Source organism: Podarcis pityusensis (genome assembly GCF_964106645.2).
Source record: "Podarcis pityusensis genome assembly, chromosome: 6".
Taxonomy (NCBI): domain Eukaryota; kingdom Metazoa; phylum Chordata; class Lepidosauria; order Squamata; family Lacertidae; genus Podarcis; species Podarcis pityusensis.
In genome coordinates, this window is record NC_138030.1 from 98,345,810 (window position 1) to 98,361,423 (window position 15,614).

The window sequence follows — 15,614 nt, forward strand, 5'->3', positions numbered from 1 at the left end:
GCTGATCGCCCAAGGAGTTTTGGAGCCGGTTGATCATGCCAAGTGGGAAACCCCCATCGTCACGCCTGTCAAGCCAGACGGGTCGGTCAGAATCCGAGCCGACTACAAGTGCACAATCAACAAGGCACTTCAGCAGCACGCTTATCCGGTTCCTGTGGTTCAACACCTGCTGCATTCTTTGGGTGAGGGTAATGTCTTTGCTAAGCTGGACCTTGCCCAAGCCTATCAACAACTGCCCGTCGATGATGCCACTGCTGAAGCCCAGACGATCGTCACCCACCGAGGGGCATTCCGTTGCCGCCGTTTGCAGTTCGGGGTGAGTGTAGCTCCTGGCATCTTCCAAAGCCTTATGGAGCGTTTCCTGCAAGGGCTTCCAGGCGTGGTACCATATTTTGATGACGTCTTGGTGTCTGCAGACTCACACCAGCAGCTGTTCGAGTGCCTCCGCACCGTGCTGACCAGGTTCCAGGAGGCCGGGCTCAAGGTAAAGAGGGAGAAGTGCCAGATCGCCGTTCCACAGGTGGAGTTCCTGGGCTATCTTATCGACGCCTCCGGCCTTCACCCGACCACATCCAAGATCCGCACTATCCAGCAGGCCCCCACCCCAAAGAACAAGACGGAGTTGCAGGCATTCCTGGGACTGCTGAACTTTTATAACATGTTCCTGCCCCACAAAGCCACGGTGGCTGAGCCTCTTCACCGACTCCTCAGCACGAAGACACCTTGGTCCTTGGGTCATCGGGAGACGGCGGCCTTCAATGCGGTCAAGGCTCTCCTTTCATCGGACAGTGTGTTGGTACAGTACAGTGAAGCCAGGCCGCTGGTCCTTGCCTGCGACACCTCACCTTTTGGCATCGGCGCTGTCCTTAGTCACCGTTTTCCAGATGGAAGAGAAGCACCGTTTGCCTACTTTTCCAGGACACTATAACTGACGGAATGGAATTTCAGCCAGCTCGACAAGGAGGCACTGACGCTTGTGGCTGGAGTGAAGAGGTCCATGAATACCTCTACAGCAGGACTTTCGACCTCCTCACTGACCACAAGCTGCCCCTGGGCCTTCTCGCCGGTGATCGACCAACTCCACCAGTCCTCTTGCCATGTATGCTGCGATGGACTGTTTTCCTGGCTGCCTACCACTACTGGCTCGTCCATCGCCCGGGGAAATCGATGGGCCATGCCGATGCCCTCAGCTGTTGCCCTCTTCCAGCGTTTGATTTGTGCTGATAACAAATATCCCTCTGCGATTTTTGGGTGCATGTGCATTCTAACCCCAAAAAACACCAATTTGAAATAAGCCCAATGAGAGCGTTATCATCTTCCAAAGGTGTTTTGGCTTCCATCTACATAAAAAGAAGATATAAAAAAGGTGTTTTAGCGTTATCATCGCTCCTCCTCATTGAGGATCTTCCGGCAGCGCCTGTATCAGCTGCCACTGTGGCCTCTGCATCTGCCCAGGATCGCACCATCAGTTCAACACTATCGCAGAGGGAAATTTGTTATCAACACAAATCAAGCATAGGTGTTTTGGTTCCATCTCAATAGAAAGAGGACGAATAAGCTTGGATTGCACTTTCGGTGTTCATTCACCCACAGATATCAAAGCGAAGTGTCATAAGCCTAAACAAAGCAAAACAGGTTATTTTGGGTTCCATCTACATAGAAAGAAGAATCTTGAATTTCACTTATTTCAAAGTCGTGTTCTTTGGTGTTAATGCACATTTATCCAGAAATCGCAAAGTGTATTTAATGAGACCAAAATAACAAAACACCATTGTCAGGGGTTCAGGGACAGAGGCACAGGGTAGGCAGGAGATGGAGAGCGATGGGGATGAATCCCAGGACAGCGAGGAAGAGGATGACAATGACTCAAGAGATTCCATGAGTCTTTCCAGCGAATCAGAGGATTCCCAGAAGGGGGCGCCGGTAGTCAAGGCCAGGGGAGCCCCAGGGGGGACGTGTCAGGAGCAGGGGGCCAGCGGGGATTCCCAAAGTGGCAGCTGGGCGTCAGGACCAGCCTCCCCGCCAGAGTGCAGCGAAGGGGGTGGAGGTTTCAGTGTATCAGGGGAAGCGGCTCCGGCAGCAGAGAAAGGAGGGAGGTCGGAGCAAGCCACCCTCCCGGAAGGGGAGGGGAGTAGTGAAGGGAGTAGTGTAGCTGTCAAAAGGAAGGTTAGAGGTTGGGCGCGCGCGCCAAGTTCAAATGTAGAAGGAGCCCGGAGGAGGGGCCAGGTCCCAAAGCCCGCAGGAGGGGGCAAGAGCAGTCTGATTACGCGTCAGAGGAATCCAGGAGGGGCGAAACCCCAGCGGGCAGAAAGACCCTGCGGAAAAGGAAAGAGAGAAAGAGGTGGAGCAGCGCAAGCCTCTTAAACTGGTGCAAGGGAGGGACGGATTCAGAGGGGACTTCAGCGGTCTAAGCCTAGCAGACGTAGGGCTGCGCGCCTCGGATGTGAAGCAAACAATGAACTGCAATAAACACTTTTGTATATAAGAAGAGACAGGCGTTGGTCTTTTGTGAGCTGAGACTTGAGGCAGCCCTGACAACCATCTTTCCGCTTCCATAGCATAGAAAGAAGAAGAATAAGCTTCGATTGGGCTTACTTCAATTCGCATGGTGTTTTTTGGGTGTTCACCAGAATCACCCCAACCAAAGTAAAAAGGTGTTTTGGCTTCCATCTACATAAAAAGAAGATGATAACGCTCTGATTGGGCTTATTTCAAATTGGTGTTTTTGGGGTTAGAATGCACATGCACCCAAAAATCTTGGATTTCACTTATTTCAAAGTCGTTTTCTTTGGTGTTAATGCACATTTACCCAGAAATCGCAAAGTGTATGTGTCAGGGCTGCCTCAAGTCTCAGCTCACAAAAGACCAACGCCTATCTCTTCTTATATACAAAAGTGTTTATTGCAGTTCATTGTTTGCTTCACGTCCGAGGCGCGCAGCCCTACGTCTGTTACGCTTAGACCGCTGAAGTCCCCTCTGAGTCAGTCCCTCCCCTGCACCAGTTTAAGAGGCTTGTGCTGCTCCACCTCTTTCTCTCTTTCCTTTTCCGCAGGGTCTTCCTGCCCGCTGGGGTTTCGCCCCTCCTCGATTCCTCTGACGCGGAATCCCCAGACTGCTCTTGCCCCCATCCTGCGGGCTTTGGGACCTGGCCCCTCCTCCGGGCTCCCTCTACTTCCGCGCGCCTCTACATTTGAACTTGGCGCCCGCGCCCAACCTCTAACCTTCCTTTTAACAGCTACACTACTCCCTTCACTACTCCCCTCCCCTTCCGGGAGGGTGGCTTGCTCCGACCTCCCTCCCTTCTCTGCTGCCGGAGCTGCTTCCCCTGATACACTGAAACCTCCACCCCCTTCGCTGCACTCTGGCGGGGAGGCTGGTCCTGACGCCCAGCTGCCACTTTGGGATCCCCCGCTGGCCCCCTGCTCCTGACACGTCCCCCCTGGGGCTCCCCTGGCCTTGACCACCGGCGTCCCCTTCTGGGAATCCTCTGATTCGCTGGAAAGACTCATGGAATCTCTTGAGTCATTGTCATCCTCTTCCTCGCTGTCCTGGGACTCATCCCCATCGCTCTCCATCTCCTGCCTACCCTGTGCCTCTGTCCCTGAACCCCTGACATCCATCCCCCCCTCGAAGCCCCCCCTTCCCCCCTCCCGCTGCTCGGGCGCAGGTTCCGGGAGCTCCGTTGTAGCGGGGGTAGATGCTGGATACAGTTCGTCGACGTCGATCTCCTCTGCTTCCAGTTCAGTGTATGAGTGCTCGAAACCGGGGTCCTCCCCCAACACATCCAAGTCCTCCCCTCCCCCTGTTACTTCAGGCGATGCTGCTTGCCAAGGCCCCCTTAGCCACCCCCTGCGCCACTCCTCTTCTGATTGATTGTCCCACCAGTAAGAGCGGTCCGTGTCCACCCCCGAGCACGATCCCCTTGGAGGGCTCGATTCTGGCGTGGTATCCTCTGCGGAGGAGAACCCCCGGAAGGTGCTGTCTGAAAGCGTGGGCGTAAAAAGCCAGTCGTCAAAATACTCCGCTGGCATGGGCCTGTGTGGGAAGAGTGCATGGAACTCGTCTTTAAGAAGAGGTTCCTCCAGAGCATAATCTGGCACCCAACTGTTGGCACTGGCCGGGGTACCTTCCCTGGCGAGGAGGTATTCTACTCCCTCCTCCCCCCATCTCGAGTCCAGAATTTCCGTGACCTCGTTGAGTGTCGGGGTCTTCGGTGACTCCCCCCCCTTGTGACTTTCTACGTGGGTCTGGTGCCGTCCCTGGCTCCTGAAATCTGTGTGGGGCCTTGTAGGGTGTGAGCACTGACCTATGAAAGACCGGGTGCATTCTGGAACCTTCTGGGAGGGTCAACCGAAAAGCTACGGGATTGATCCTGCCCTCAACTTGGTATGGCCCTAACTGTTTGTGTCCTAGCTTCTTCTTGGCTAACGACTTGGCCGGCACCGCCTGGGCTGCTAACCATACCCAGTCCCCCACCTGGATGTCTTCTCCTGCCCTCCTGTGCCTGTCTGCCTGCACTTTGTAGGCGTGTTTAGCTAGTTCCAAGTGCCGTCGTAGCTCCTCGTGGACCTCCTGCAATTCTGCTGCTAAATGCTCAGCTCCCTGCGACTCCCCCTGCGTCGTTGTCTCCAACGCCGGGAAGGTTCTGGGATGTCGCCCATTGTTGGCGAAGAACGGTGTCACCCCCGTTGACGCGTGCTTCGTGTTGTTGTAGGCAAACTCGGCCATCGGTAAGTAGTCCACCCAAATTGCAGGCTTTTGATTGGCGTAACATCGCAGGTACTGCTGCATGATGGCGTTGACCCTCTCCGCTTGGCCGTTGGTTTGCGGGTGTCTCGCCGACGCTAAGTTGATCTTGACATTCAGGATGCCCAGGAGCTTCTGCCAGAAACTGGAAATGAATTGGCGACCCCGGTCGGACAGGATGGACCGCGGTAAGCCGTGCACCTGGAACACGTGGTCTATGAACAGCTTGGCGGTCTGTTCCGCTGTTGCCACCTTCGCGCAAGGAATGAAGTGCGCCATCTTGGTGAACAGGTCTACAACCACGAGCACCGCCGTTTTGCCTCGCGAACTGGGCAGATCAGTAAAAAAGTCCAGCGCCACCCTTTCCCACGGCTGTAGTGGCGTCTCCAGCGGTTCCAGCAATCCCGCTGGCTTCTTGTGCACTGGCTTGGACCTCTGACACATGTCACACCTGGCGACGTAATCCGCGACCTCTCCTCGCATCTGGGGCCACCAAAAGTCCCTGGCTACTAAGTCCGCCGTCTTTTCTTTGCCGAAGTGACCCGCGCTGGGTGCGTCGTGTAACTGCTGTAAAACCTTCGCGCGGAGATCGTCTCCCGGCACGTAGAGAGCACCCTTGCGGGTTAGCAGGCCGTCGCGTATCTGGAATTCGTCGTCCTTTGCTGTCCCTCTGCGCACCTCCTCCATCTTGAATTGTGCGAACGGATCCGTCTGTAGCGCGCGGCGTACCGCGTCCAGGTCCACGGCGGCGGAAGCGCATGCCCACGCCTGCGGTGCGAAAATGTGCCTGGCTGCCACTGGTGCCGCTTCCTCGAGATACTGTGGTTTCCTGGAGAGGGCATCCGCTATGACGTTGTTGTCTCCCGGGATATACTCTATCCTGAAGTCGAAATCCGCAAAGAACTCCGCCCATCTCATGTGCCTTTGGCTCTGGAGCTTCGTCGTGCGCCAATACTCTAGGTTCTTGTGGTCCGTGCGGACTTGCACGGTGTGCTTGGCTCCGATGAGGAAGTGCCACCACGCCTTGAAAGCCACGTGGATGGCCAACAACTCCCTGTCCCAGATGGTGTAGTTCTGTTCCGACTTGCTGAGCTTCCGGGAATAGAAAGCGCAGGGCCTCCAGTTCCCTTGCGGATCTTCCTGCAAAAGGACGGCCCCCACTGCTCTGTCAGATGCGTCAGTTTCAACCCGCATGGGCCTGCCGGGATTCACGTGTAGCAGCTGTTCTTCGGACGCGAAAAGGCTCTTAAGTCTCCTGAAGGACTGCTCCGCTTGGTCCGTCCATGTGAACTTTTTCTTCTTGGAACTGAGGGTGTCCGTGATAGCTGCCGTCTCTTTCGCAAAACCCCTGATGAACTTGCGGTAAAAGTTGGCGAAGCCGACGAACCTCTGGACCTCCTTCCGATTGCGCGGGCTATTCCAGTCCAACACCGCGCGGACCTTGGCGCTGTCCATGGCTAGTCCCTTGTCGGACAGCCGGTAGCCCAGGAAATCCACCTCCGTCACGTCGAACTGGCACTTCTCCAGTTTGGCGTAGAGTCTGTGCTCCCGCAGCCTCTGCAGGACCTCCTTTACGTCTCTCTCGTGAGTCTCGCGCGATTCTGAGAAGATCAGAATGTCGTCGAGGAAGCATACGCACTTCTTGTAGAGGAGTCCCGCTAGCACGTGGTGCATGAAGGCTTGGAAACAGTGGGAGCCATTTTGGAGACCAAACGGCATAACTCTGTATTCATAGGTGCACAGCGGTGTGAACATGGCCGCCTTCCACTCGTCACCTTCCCTCATGCGTATTAGATTGTATGCTCCGCGTAGATCCAACTTGGTGAAGATCCTCCCCTTCCGTACCGTCGCGAGCAGGTCGTCAATTTTCGGCATGGGGAAGGCCTTGGGCTTTGTCATCGAGTTTATGGCCCTATAGTCCACAATGAGCCTTTTTGGGGGCGTGTCCTTCTTCTTCACGAAAAACACAGGACTGCCCCCCACTGCCTTGGATTCTCGGATGAATCCCCGCTTCAAATTGTGATCTATGAACTCCCTGAGTTCCTGCATCTCATCTTCAGACATGGAATACAGCTTCGCAGTCGGCAGCGTCGCCCCTGGTAAGAGGTCAATTGCACAGTCGTAGGGCCAGTGGGGTGGTAATTGGTCAGCTTCTTTTTCGCAGAAGACCTCCAAAAACCCCTTGTACTTGTGGGGCACTGCCTGCACCATGCCTAGATGCAACTGTTGCCCTTCCTCCTGGCCCTCCTCCTCCTGGCCGGTCTGGATGCAGTGTTGTGCGCAGTAGGACGAGCCAAAGGTGAGCTGCCGCTGGTACCACGCTAATGATGGGCTGTGTCTATCCAGCCAACTCATGCCTAACACTATAGGCGTGTCTGACAGTCGGGTGACATTGAAACTGATGACCTCGCGATGATTCCCAATTTTCAGCAGCATGGGTGGCGTCTGTTGGACCACTTGCCCGCCCAGCAACTTCCTGCCATCTACCGTGACGACGTTCAGAGGCAGCGTGGCTGGTAGTAGCGCTATGCGATGCTGCTTGATGAACTGCATCCCCACGAAGTCTGCGTTGCTCCCTGAGTCAATTGTAATGGGGACTTCCAGGGTGAGTCCATTAGGTAGCTGGAGAGTAGCAGTGAGCTGCACCACTGGCTTGGGTGGTAAGGGGTTTGTAGGCTGCAAAAGCGCTGGGGACTGCTTCACTGACTTGCCTGGCTGAGCCCCAGCATGTCTGCTTCCAGCCAGGCATTGTTGTTTCCCTGAAACTGTTCTCCTTGGAGCGCTTCCCCTGTTACTGTTGCTAAGGCTGCAGTGTGCTTCTGGAGCCTCTGGGGACACTCTTTGGCCATGTGCTGCGCACTGTCACAGACGTAACACTTCCTGGTCCCTCTAGGAGGCTTCGCCTTGAATGCTCCAGACGCTGAGGCTCCGGCAGCTGTCTGAGCCTTTGCACCACCCAGTTCCATTGGTTCCTCCCCCTCCCTCAGCCTAGGCGAGGGATGCGTACGTCCCAGGTCGCTGGGAAGAAAAGGAGGCGCTCTAGCTGGTGCGCGGACTTGGCGCCCCTCCTCACTGTGCCAAGGGCGTTCTTCGTGGCGCACTCCTATCGTGAGTGCCCTCTGCACGACGTCTGCTAGGGTTTGAGGTCTGTCCCCTCTGGCCAACTCATCTTTTACGGAGCCATGAAGCCCCTCCCAGAACAAGTCTCTCACTGCCAATGAGTCCTTTTCCCAGCCCAGCACATTCAGCAAAGCAAAAAAGCGAGAATGGTACTGACGCACTGTAGCCTTGCCCTGCCGCAATCCATGCATCTCCCGGCGCGCCACATCAACATCAACTGTAGATTGGAAGCAAGCGTCCATGGCTTTGATAAATTCATCAGAGTTCCTGCGGGCAGGACCATCTTCGCGCCACAAATTGCGTAACCAGGCTCTAGCTTCCCCATGCAAATGGGACACAATAAAGCCTACCTTCTCCTCCTCATCTTTGAAGTCTTTCCGAAGCAAATGCAGCGCGTATACGACGTCTGCTCTGAAACTGGGATAATGCTTCAGGTTTCCATCGAAGTGGGCTACTAAATTGCCCCCCCTCCGTCCGAGTCCGATTCCCTCTGATCTGGACCCCGGGAACCCCTCTTTGCACGCCTGATCCCACCTGGCTTGCAGATCCTGGCATCGCGCTTCTGCTTCGGCAGCTGTCTTCTGAGAGACCCGTACTGCAACGGAGAGTTCAGCGACTGCGTTTTGCAGGGTCGTTATCTGCTCCTCAGTAGTCATGTCTGCCAAACTTCGTGAGCTTTGCAAAAAAAAAATTTTGCGGTTTCTGTGAGAGGGGACTTACTGTCAGGGCTGCCTCAAGTCTCAGCTCACAAAAGACCAATGCCTATCTCTTCTTATATACAAAAGTGTTTATTGCAGTTCATTGTTTGCTTCACGTCCGAGGCGCGCAGCCCTACGTCTGTTACGCTTAGACCGCTGAAGTCCCCTCTGAGTCAGTCCCTCCCCTGCACCAGTTTAAGAGGCTTGCGCTGCTCCACCTCTTTCTCTCTTTCCTTTTCCGCAGGGTCTTCCTGCCCGCTGGGGTTTTGCCCCTCCTGGATTCCTCTGACGCGGAATCCCCAGACTGCTCTTGCCCCCTCCTGCGCGCTTTGGGACCTGGCCCCTCCTCCGGGCTCCCTGTACTTCCGCGCGCCTCTACATTTGAACTTGGCGCGCGCGCCCAACCTCTAACCTTCCTTTTAACAGCTACACTACTCCCTTCACTACTCCCCTCCCCTTCCGGGAGGGTGGCTTGCTCCGACCTCCCTCCCTTCTCTGCTGCCGGAGCTGCTTCCCCTGATACACTGAAACCTCCACCCCCTTCGCTGCACTCTGGCGGGGAGCCTGGTCCTGACGCCCAGCTGCCACTTTGGGATCCCCCGCTGGCCCCCTGCTCCTGACACGTCCCCCCTGGGGCTCCCCTGGCCTTGACCACCGGCGTCCCCTTCTGGGAATCCTCTGATTCGCTGGAAAGACTCATGGAATCTCTTGAGTCATTGTCATCCTCTTCCTCGCTGTCCTGGGATTCATCCCCATCGCTCTCCATCTCCTGCCTACCCTGTGCCTCTGTCCCTGAACCCCTGACAGTATGTAATGGGACCAAAATAACAAAACACCATCTTTCCGCTTCCATAGCGTAGAAAGAAGAAGAATAAGCTTCGATTGGGCTTATTTCAATTCGCATGGTGTTTTTTGGGTGTGCACCAGAATCACCCCAACCAAAGCAAAAAGGTGTTTTGGCTTCCATCTACATAAAAAGAAGATGATAACGCTCTGATTGGGCTTATTTCAAATTGGTGTTTTTGGGGTTAGAATGCACATGCACCCAAAAATCGCAGAGGGAAATTTGTTATCAGCACAAATCAAACATAGGTGTTTTGGTTCCATCTCAATAGAAAGAGGACAACTAAGCTTGGATTGCACTTTCGGTGTTCATTCACCCACAAATAACAAAGCGAAGTGTAATAAGCCTAAACAAAGCAAAATAGGTTATTTTGGGTTCCATCTCCATAGAAAGAAGAATCTTGGATTTCGCTTATTTCAAAGTCGTGTTCTTTGGTTTTAATGCACATTGACTCAGAAATCGCAAAGTGTATGTAATGAGACCAAAATAACAAAACACCATCTTTCCGCTTCCATAGCATAGAAAGAAAAAGAATAAGCTTCGATTGGGCTTATTTCAAATTGGTGTTTTGGGGTTAGAATGCACATTCAACCAAAAATCGCAGAGTGAAATGTTTATCAGCCCAAATCAAGCATAGGTGTTTGGGTTCCATCTCAATAGAAGGAGGAAGAATAAGCTTTGATTGCACTTTCGGTGTTCATTCACCCAGAAATAACAAAGCGAAGTGTAATAAGCCTAAGCAAATCAAAACAGGTTGTTTTGAGTTTCATCTACATAGAAAGAGGCATCTTGGATTTCACTTATTTCAAAGTCGTGTTCTTTGGTTTTAATGCACATTGACCCAGAAATCGCAAAGTGTATTTAATGAGACCCAAATAACAAAACACCATCTTTCCGCTTCCATAGCAAAGAAAGAAGAAGAATAAGCTTCGATTGGGCCTATTTCAATTCGCATGGTGTTTTTTATGTGTGCACCAGAATCACCCCAACCAAAGCAAAAAGATGTTTTGGCTTCCATCTACATAAAAAGAAGATGATAACGCTCTGATTGGGCTTATTTCAAATTGATGTTTTTGGGTTTTGAATGCACATTCACCCAAAAATCGTAGAGTGAAATTTGTTATCAGCACAAATCAAACATAGGTGTTTTGATTCCATCTCTATAGAAAGAGGAGGAATAAGATTGGATTGCACTTTCGGTGTTCATTCACCCACAAATAACAAAGCGAAGTGTAATAAGCCTAAACAAAGCAAAACAGGTTATTTTGGGTTCCATCTACATAGAAAGAAGAATCTTGGATTTGACTTATTTCAAAGTCGTTTTCTTTGGTGTTAATGCACATTTACCCAGAAATCGCAAAGTGTATGTAATGGGACCAAAATAACAAAACACCATCTTTCCGCTTCCATAGCGTAGAAAGAAGAAGAATAAGCTTCGATTGGGCTTATTTCAATTCGCATGGTGTTTTTTGGGTGTGCACCAGAATCACCCCAACCAAAGCAAAAAGGTGTTTTGGCTTCCATCTACACAAAAAGAAGACGATAAAGCTGTGATTGGGCTTATTTCAAATTGGGGTTTTGGGGTTTTGAATGCACATTCAACCAAAAATCGAAGAGTGAAATGTGCGTTATAAGCCCAATTCAAGCATAGGTGCTTTGGTTCCATCTCAATAGAAAGAGGACAACTAAGCTTCAGTTGCACTTTCGGTGTTCATTCACCCACAAATAACAAAGCGAAGTGTAATAAGCCTAAACAAAGCAAAACAGGTTATTTTGGGTTCCATCTCCATAGAAAGAAGAATCTTGCATTTCGCTTATTTCAAAGTCGTGTTCTTTGGTTTTAATGCACATTGACCCAGAAATCGCAAAGTGTATTTAATGAGACCAAAATAACAAAACACCATCTTTCCGCTTCCATTGCATGGAAAGAAGAAGAATAAGCTTTGATTGGGCTTATTTCAATTCGCATGGTGTTTTTTGGGTGTGCACGATAATCACCCCAACCAAAGCAAAAAGGTGTTTTGCCTCCCATCTACAGAAAAAGAAGACGATAAAGCTCTGATTGGGCTTATTTCAAATTGGTGTTTGTCAGGGGTTCAGGAGCAGAGGCAAGGGCAAGGGAGGAAACAGAGAGCGAGGGAGAGGAGGCAGAAGAAAAGATGAGTGATGACGACGACCCGAGATCTCCGAGTCTTTCCAGTGAATCAGAAGATTCACAGAAAGGAGCACCAGTGGCCAGGGCAAGGGGGGAGCCTAGGGGGACACCCCAGGAAGATAGAGCCAGAGGGGACTCAGAGGGGAGCAGTTGGAAATCAGGACCAGCGTCACCGCCAGAGAGCAGGGAAGAGGAAGGGCGCCAGGGATCAAGCGCTGGCAGCTCACAACAGGGGGGAGGGCACGAGTCAGGAGTGGCCACACCTCCATCGGGGAGCGAAGAAACGGTCAGACGGAAGGTGGAAGGTTGGGCGCGCGTGCCAAGTTCAAATGCACAGGAAGGTGGCGCAGTAGGCAGCCCGGAAAGGGAGCCAGGTCCTAAAGCCCGCCGAAAGGAGGGAGAAGAGTCAGGGGGGTCAGCGTCAGCGTCAGAGGAATCCCGGAAGGAAGAGACCCCGGGGGGCAGAGGGACCCAGAGAAGAACAGTCAGGCGGAAAAGGTGGAGCAAGGCTAGGATATTAAGTTGGTGTACAAGGGGCGGAGACTCAGATGGAGCTTCGCCGATCTAACCATGAGACGTAGAGTTGCACGCAGCAGCTTGAGAATGGAAACTGTAACTCAATAAAGACTTTTATTTAATGATCGCTGGCTAGCGTGATCCTCTGTGAGCTAGGATCTGGAAGCAGCTCTGACAGTAAGCTCCATCCCTAGATTGTGGGCATCTACGTCCTCGCGGAGAGGAGAGAAAGCGGGTGCCTACTAGCGAGCTCACGAACGGCAGACAACATGACGGCCGAACAGCAGATAGTGGAACTCAGAGAAGCAGTGACACGACTGAATGCCGAGGCTCTTGCATCCAGGAAGAGAGAGGAGGACGCAGCTGCCGCCTACAGGGATCTCCAGGTCAGGTTGGAAGTGCTTACGAAGCAAGGGCAACTGACACCCAAACCGGAGGGGATTGGGTTGGGGAGACGAACAGGCGGTCTGGTCTCTCACTTCGATGGGAATTTGCAACAGTACCCCAACTTTAGAGCAGATGTAATGTGTGCACTGCAACTGCTGAACAAAGACTTTAGAGATGAGCAAGAGAAGGTGGGATTCATCATGTCCCATTTGCATGGAGATGCTAAAGCATGGCTGCGCAATTTGTGGAGAGATAAGGATCCGGTGCTCCAAAATGCGGATGCCTTTATTAAAGCGATGGATGGGTGCTTTTTATCAAGCATTGACGTGGATCTTGCTCGGCAGGAGATACATGGACTGAAGCAAGGGAGGGCCAGCGTAAGGCAGTACCATGCCCGCTTTTTCGCTTTGGTCAGTGCCCTGGAATGGGAAAGAGATTCGGCTCCTGTAAGAGACCTGTTTTGGGAGGGATTGCACGGCTCGGTTAAAGATGAAATTGCGAGGGGGGAGAGACCCCGGACCACGCAGGAGATCGTTCAGAGGGCGCTGGCGGTGGGGGTGCGGCTGGAAGGACGTCCGTGGAGCAGGGACGAAGGGCGTGGAGGGCGCGAACCAGCCAGGGGCTCCTCCTTCCTTCCCAGAGAAGCAGCGCGTGCGCAATCCACGCCTCCGCCAGGAGGAGGAGCGGAACCTATGGAGGTTGGAGGTGCAAGGGCTCAGTCAGCAGCCAGAGCCCTAGCACCGGCAGCAGTGAAAGCGAAGCCTCCTAGAGGGAACAGGAAGTGTTACATCTGCGATGATCCACAGCATATGGCGAAAGAGTGTCCCCAGAGGCTCCACAAGCACACTGCAGCCTCAGCAATGGTAACTGCAGCAACGCAGCAAGGACAACCACAGCAGGGAAACGAAGGAGTCTGGTTGGAGGAAGAGGCACTGGGGCCCAGCCAGACGTGTCAGTGAAGCAGTCCCCAGAGATTTTACAGCCCATGGACCCCCTCCCGCCCAAACCGGTAGTGAAGCTCACCGCGTCGCTCCAGCTGCCCAATGGAATCACCATGGACGTGCCAATCACCATTGACTCCGGAAGCAATGCGGACTTTATAGGGCAGGACTTTGTCGACCGGCACGCTATACAGTTGCTGCCTGCCACGCTGCCCCTGCAGGTTGTCACGGTGGATGGCAGGGAGCTGCTAGGGGGGCAAGTGGTGAAGCAGACGCCACCAATGGTGATGCGACTTGGGAATCACAGGGAAATCATCAGCTTCAATGTCACTCAACTATCGGACACGCCCATTGTATTGGGCATGAGTTGGCTGGACAAGCACAGCCCGACGCTGGCTTGGTACCAGAGGCAGCTGACCTTCGGCTCTTCCTTTTGCGCTGAACACTGCATCGTGCCCAGGCAGGAAGGAGGGGAAGAGGAGTCACAGCTGCAGCTAGGCACGCTGCAAGCGGTTCCCCACAGATACGCAGAATTTTTGGAGGTTTTCTGCGAGAAAGAGGCAGACAGGCTACCCCCCCACAGACCATATGACTGCAAAATTGACCTGCTGCCGGGGGCGGCGCTGCCCAAAGGGAAGCTGTATTCCATGTCTGAGGACGAACTGCAGGAACTCAAAGAGTTCATAGATCATAATTTGGAGCGCGGTTTCATCCGAGAGTCCAAGGCAGCGGGGGGCAGTCCGGTATTCTTTGTTAAGAAGCGGGACACGCCCCAAAAAAGACTTGTAGTGGACTTTCGCATCTTGAACAGTGTGACCAAGCCATCGGACTTCCCCATGCCCCGAATCGACGACCTCCTCGCAAAGGTACGGAAGGGCAGAGTGTTCACCAAGTTGGACCTACGAGGGGCATACAACCTCATTCGCATGCGGGAGGGAGATGAGTGGAAGACAGCCATGTTCACGCCCCTGGGCACCTACGAATATAGAGTTATGCCTTTTGGATTGCAAAATGGCTCCCACGTTTTTCAAGCTTTCATGCATCACGTGTTGGCGGGGCTCCTCTACAAGACGTGCGTCTGTTTCTTGGATGACATCCTGATCTTTTCGGAATCGCAGCAGGAGCATGACAGACACGTCAAGGAAGTGCTGAGCAGGCTACAGCAACATAGGCTTTACGCCAAGCTGGAGAAGTGCCAATTCGACGTGACGGAGGTGGATTTCCTGGGCTACAAGTTGTCTGATAAAGGGCTCGCCATGGACAGCGCCAAGGTCCGAGCAGTGTTGGATTGGAAAAGCCCACGCAACCGGAAGGAGGTCCAACGGTTTGTCGGCTTCGCGAACTTCTATCGCAAGTTTATCAAAGGCTTTGCGATGCAGACAGCGGCCATCACGGACACGCTCAGCTCCAAGAAAAAGAAGTTCATCTGGACAGAGCAGGCGGAGCAGTCCTTTCAGGCACTCAAGCGTCTCTTCGCGTCGGAAGAGCAGCTGCTTCATGTCAACCCCAGCAGGCCGATGAGGGTGGAGACAGACGCTTCGGACAGAGCCGTGGGAGCAGTCCTGCTGCAGAAAGACCCGCAGGGGGTTTGGAGGCCGGGAGCGTTTTACTCAAGGAAGCTCAGCAAGTCCGAACAGAACTACACCATCTGGGACAGGGAGTTGCTGGCCATTCATGCAGCGTTCAAAGCGTGGAGGCACTTCCTGATCGGCGCCAAGCACACGGTGCAGGTCTGCACGGACCACAAGAATCTAGAGCACTGGCGCACGGCACAGTTCCTGAACCAGAGGCAGATACGTTGGGCTGAGTTCTTTGCGAATTTCGACTTCCGAATAGAGTATGTCCCGGGGGACACCAACATCATGGCGGATGCTCTCTCCCGTAAGCCACAGTATCTGGAGGAGGCAACGCCAGCGGCCGCCATGCACATCTTCGCACCGACAGTGTGGGCGTGCGCGGCGGCAACAGTTGACCTGGATGCGGTGCGACGAGCGTTGCAGGATGACTCCTTCGCGCAAGCAAAGATGGCAGAGGTGCACAGGGGCACGGCAGCGACCGACGAGTTCCAGCTGCGAGATGGTTTGCTCATCCGTAAAGGGGCCATCTACGTGCCGGGAGACGAACTTCGCGCCAAGGTACTGCAGCAGCTGCACGACGCGCCCACTGCCGGGCACTTTGGCAAGGAGAAGACGGTGGAATTAGTAGCC

The 15,614-nt window shown here is 53.5% G+C and overlaps 1 long non-coding RNA gene across 1 annotated transcript in view; it reads right to left on the reverse strand.

Annotated features, from left to right (window-relative positions):
* LOC308479934 overlaps nucleotides 1-15,614 on the reverse strand; it is a 47,225-nt gene that overhangs the window by 4,869 nt on the left and 26,742 nt on the right. The window lies entirely within an intron of this gene.